The sequence below is a fragment of the Theropithecus gelada genome, chromosome 6 (genome assembly GCF_003255815.1).
Source record: "Theropithecus gelada isolate Dixy chromosome 6, Tgel_1.0, whole genome shotgun sequence".
Classification (NCBI taxonomy): domain Eukaryota; kingdom Metazoa; phylum Chordata; class Mammalia; order Primates; family Cercopithecidae; genus Theropithecus; species Theropithecus gelada.
The window spans coordinates 118,044,580-118,050,697 of NC_037673.1; positions in this window are offsets into that span (position 1 = coordinate 118,044,580).

A 6,118-nucleotide genomic window follows, 5' to 3' on the forward strand; every position below is an offset into this window, starting at 1 on the left:
TCCAGAATTTTAAAATCTTAAAGAATTCAATCGTTTCCTACAACTATAGGTGAAAATTTTAGATTTCTTATTGTAGAATCCTCAAATCTTAATAAGCTAACCAAGTTTAAATGAGTCAATAAACATTCTCTGTTATATTCAGTTTTTACTATTTCTGGTTATTCTTCAGTTTTTAAGTTTGGACATCAAATTTTAAATCCAGAGTAATTAATGATTAATAAAATATTCAAATTTATTTTAAATGAAATCTGAGTGGGGAAAGGTGCTGTAATTTTTTGTGAATATAACAACATATCTACTTGACTCTTCTAAAACATCTAAATTCATCACGGCTTTTTTCTACCTATTCCACCCCTTGAAAACCTCCAAAGTATCTATATTCTTTATCCCAGTATTTAACTGCTACACATTTCTGTAATGTTATATTCTGTAATGTGAATACATAACACATGGTTACATTGTCAGTACTGCTGCTAAGTAAATCATTAGCTAGAGAAGGATGTATTATTTATACTACATAGCACTTAGAATTCTGCTGAATAAATAGAATACAGAGCAGGTATAGGTGCTACTACATGACTTCTCACTGCTACATAGTTTTGATAATTAATTTTAATGTGAATTCTATGAAGTAGGTATTATTATAGCCAATTTACAGATGTGGAATCTGAAGCTTGAAGTGGTCGCGTAATTTTTTGAAGATAATTCAGCCAGTCACTGAGAAGGATAGAAATCAAATGCACTTTTCTTTAATCACAGCCTGTGACTTTTCTACTACACAATACTGTATCTACACCTTTACCAAATAAGTACTTGTTTGTACATGTTCCCTTTATTTGTTCTATGTGTGGATTTTTATAACTTTACCTTAATTTTATGCTCATTAAAGAAAAATAATATATATCATATTACTTTCTATATTCTGTTCCTTATGGAGAATCAGCATGGTTTCTGGCCATAGCAAACAGAAGAAGGGCCTCACATTAAGTCATAATATACTCCAAAATGTCAAAATGAAGTTTTCATGTTAAAATTTATATATCCAAGAGTGAAAAATGCTGACAATCCCCTACATAGTAGGGCATCGCACACGGCAGAGGATGACATGAGCTGTATAACTAGCAACCATAAATAATTTGTATTAGTTTTAAGACAATGTAAAAATTATAAATTCTTGATCTATATAGAAAATAAAAACTGAAATGAATTCACTCTGTGAGAAAAATTTGTCACCAATCTTCATGGCAGGATGTGTTCTTTGCTCCGCCCCAATTTATATGGTAGAAATCACTTTGGGGGGGGGCGGAGCAAGATGGCCGAATAGGAACAGCTCCAGTCTCCAACTCCGAGCGCGAGCGACACAGAAGACCGGTGATTTCTGCATTTTCAACTGAGACTCCACCTCTGGGGACAGGGCACAGCTACACAACAACAACAACAACAACAACAAAAAAGCAGCAGAAAGCTCTGCAGACGCAAACGACTCTGTCTGACAGCTTTGAAGAGAGCAGTGGATCTCCCAACACGGAGGTTGAGATCTGAGAAGGGACAGACTGCCTGCTCAAGTGGGTCCCTGACCCCTGAGTAGCCTAACTGGGAGACATCCCCCACTAGGGGCAGTCTGACACCCCACACCTCACAGGGTGGAGTACACACCGAGAGGAAGCTTCCAAAGCAAGAATCAGACAGGTACACTCGCTGTTCAGAAATATTCTATCTTCTGCAGCCTCTGCTGCTGATACCCAGGCAAACAGGGTCTGGAGTGGACCTCAAGCAATCTCCAACAGACCTACAGCTGAGGGTCCTGACTGTTAGAAGGAAAACTATCAAACAGGAAGGACACCTACACCAAAACCCCATCAGTACATCACCATCATCAAAGACCAGAGGCAGATAAAACCACAAAGATGGGGAAAAAGCAGGGCAGAAAAGCTGGAAATTCAAAAAATAAGAGCCCATCTCCCCCGGCAAAGGAGCACAGCTCATCGCCAGCAACGGATCAAAGCTGGACGGAGAATGACTTTGACGAGATGAGAGAAGAAGGCTTCAGTCCATCAAATTTCTCAGAGCTAAAGGAGGAATTACGTACCCAGCGCAAAGAAACTAAAAATCTTGAAAAAAAAGTGGAAGAATTGACGGCTAGAGTAATTAATGCAGAGAAGGTCATAAACGAAATGAAAGAGATGAAAACCATGACACGAGAAATACGTGACAAATGCACAAGCTTCAGTAACCGACTCGATCAACTGGAAGAAAGAGTATCAGCGATTGAGGATCAAATGAATGAAATGAAGCGAGAAGAGAAACCAAAAGAAAAAAGAAGAAAAAGAAATGAACAAAGCCTGCAAGAAGTATGGGATTATGTAAAAAGACCAAATCTACGTCTGATTGGGGTGCCTGAAATTGAGGGGGAAAATGGAACCAAGTTGGAAAACACTCTTCAGGATATCATCCAGGAGAACTTCCCCAACCTAGTAGGGCAGGCCAACATTCAAATCCAGGAAATACAGAGAACGCCACAAAGATACTCCTCGAGAAGAGCAACCCCAAGACACATAATTGCCAGATTCACCAAAGTTGAAATGAAGGAAAAAATCTTAAGGGCAGCCAGAGAGAAAGGTCGGGTTACCCACAAAGGGAAGCCCATCAGACTCACAGCAGATCTCTCGGCAGAAACTCTACAAGCCAGAAGAGAGTGGGGGCCAATATTCAACATTCTTAAAGAAAAGAATTTTAAACCCAGAATTTCATATCCAGCCAAACTAAGTTTCATAAGTGAAGGAGAAATAAAATCCTTTACAGATAAGCAAATGCTTAGAGATTTTGTCACCACTAGGCCTGCCTTACAAGAGACCCTGAAGGAAGCACTCAACATGGAAAGGAACAACCGGTACCAGCCATTGCAAAAACATGCCAAAATGTAAAGACCATCGAGGCTAGGAAGAAACTGCATCAACTAACGAGCAAAATAACCAGTTAATATCATAATGGCAGGATCAAGTTCACACATAACAATCTTAACCTTAAATATAAATGGACTAAATGCTCCAATGAAAAGACACAGACTGGCAAACTGGATAAAGAGTCATGACCCATCAGTCTGCTGTATTCAGGAGACCCATCTCACACGCAGAGACATACATAGGCTCAAAATAAAGGGATGGAGGAAGATTTACCAAGCAAATGGAGAACAAAAAAAAGCGGGGGTTGCAATCCTAGTCTCTGATAAAACAGACTTTAAACCATCAAAGATCAAAAGAGACAAAGAAGGCCATTACATAATGGTAAAGGGATCAATTCAACAGGAAGAGCTAACTATCCTAAATATATATGCACCCAATACAGGAGCACCCAGATTCATAAAGCAAGTCCTTAGAGACTTACAAGGAGACTTAGACTCCCATACAATAATAATGGGAGACTTCAACACTCCACTGTCAACATTAGACAGATCAACGAGACAGAAAGTTAACAAGGATATCCAGGAATTGAACTCATCTCTGCAGCAAGCAGACCTAATAGACATCTATAGAACTCTCCACCCCAAATCAACAGAATATACATTCTTCTCAGCACCACATCGTACTTACTCCAAAATTGACCATATAATTGGAAGTAAAGCACTCCTCAGCAAATGTACAAGAACAGAAATTATAACAAACTGTCTCTCAGACCACAGTGCAATCAAACTAGAACTCAGGACTAAGAAACTCAATCAAAACCGCTCAACTACATGGAAACTGAACAATCTGCTCCTGAATGACTACTGGGTACATAACGAAATGAAGGCAGAAATCAAGATGTTCTTTGAAACCAATGAGAACAAAGATACAACATACCAGAATCTCTGGGACACATTTAAAGCAGTGTGTAGAGGGAAATTTATAGCACTAAATGCCCACAAGAGAAAGCAGGAAAGATCAAAAATTGACACTCTAACATCGCAATTAAAAGAACTAGAGAAGCAAGAGCAAACACATTCCAAAGCTAGCAGAAGGCAAGAAATAACTAAGATCAGAGCAGAACTGAAGGAGATAGAGACACAAAAAACCCTCCAAAAAATCAATGAATCCAGGAGTTGGTTTTTTGAAAAGATCAACAAAATTGACAGACCACTAGCAAGACTAATAAAGAAGAAAAGAGAGAAGAATCAAATCGACGCAATTAAAAATGATAAAGGGGATATCACCACCGACCCCACAGAAATACAAACTACCATCAGAGAATACTATAAACACCTCTACGCAAATAAACTGGAAAACCTAGAAGAAATGGATAATTTCCTGGACACTTACACTCTTCCAAGACTAAACCAGGAAGAAGTTGAATCCCTGAATAGACCAATAGTAGGCTCTGAAATTGAGGCAATAATTAATAGCTTACCAACCAAAAAAAGTCCAGGACCAGATGGATTCACAGCTGAATTCTACCAGAGGTATAAGGAGGAGTTGGTACCATTCCTTCTGAAACTATTCCAATCAATAGAAAAAGAGGGAATCCTCCCTAACTCATTTTATGAGGCCAACATCATCCTGATACCAAAGCCTGGCAGAGACACAACTAAAAAAGAGAATTTTAGACCAATATCCCTGATGAACATCGATGCAAAAATCCTCAATAAAATACTGGCAAACCGGATTCAACAACACATCAAAAAGCTTATCCACCATGATCAAGTGGGCTTCATCCCTGGGATGCAAGGCTGGTTCAACATTCGCAAATCAATAAACATAATCCAGCATATAAACAGAACCAAAGACAAGAACCACATGATTATCTCAATAGATGCAGAAAAGGCTTTTGACAAAATTCAACAGCCCTTCATGCTAAAAACGCTCAATAAATTCGGTATTGATGGAACGTACCTCAAATTAATAAGAGCTATTTATGACAAACCCACAGCCAATATCATACTGAATGGGCAAAAACTGGAAAAATTCCCTTTGAAAACTGGCACAAGACAGGGATGCCCTCTCTCACCACTCCTATTCAACATAGTGTTGGAAGTTCTGGCTAGGGCAATTAGGCAAGAGAAAGAAATCAGGGGTATTCAGTTAGGAAAAGAAGAAGTCAAATTGTCCCTGTTTGCAGATGACATGATTGTATATTTAGAAAACCCCATTGTCTCAGCCCAAAATCTCCTTAAGCTGATAAGCAACTTCAGCAAAGTCTCAGGATACAAAATTAATGTGCAAAAATCACAAGCATTCTTATACACCAATAACAGACAAACACAGAGCCAAATCATGAATGAACTTCCATTCACAATTGCTTCAAAGAGAATAAAATACCTAGGAATCCAACTTACAAGGGATGTAAAGGACCTCTTCAAGGAGAACTACAAACCACTGCTCAGTGAAATAAAAGAGGACACAAACAAATGGAAGAACATACCATGCTCATGGATAGGAAGAATCAATATCGTGAAAATGGCCATACTGCCCAAGGTAATTTATAGATTCAATGCCATCCCCATCAAGCTACCAATGAGTTTCTTCACAGAATTGGAAAAAACTGCTTTAAAGTTCATATGGAACCAAAAAAGAGCCCGCATCTCCAAGACAATCCTAAGTCAAAAGAACAAAGCTGGAGGCATCACGCTACCTGACTTCAAACTATACTACAAGGCTACAGTAACCAAAACAGCATGGTACTGGTACCAAAACAGAGATATAGACCAATGGAACAGAACAGAGTCCTCAGAAATAATACCACACATCTACAGCCATCTGATCTTTGACAAACCTGAGAAAAACAAGAAATGGGGAAAGGATTCCCTATTTAATAAATGGTGTTGGGAAAATTGGCTAGCCATAAGTAGAAAGCTGAAACTGGATCCTTTCCTTACTCCTTATACGAAAATTAATTCAAGATGGATTAGAGACTTAAATGTTAGACCTAATACCATAAAAATCCTAGAGGAAAACCTAGGTAGTACCATTCAGGACATAGGCATGGGCAAAGACTTCATGTCTAAAACACCAAAAGCAACGGCAGCAAAAGCTAAAATTGACAAATGGGATCTAATTAAACTAAAGAGCTTCTGCACAGCAAAAGAAACTACCATCAGAGTGAACAGGCAACCTACAGAATGGGAGAAAATTTTTGCAATCTACTC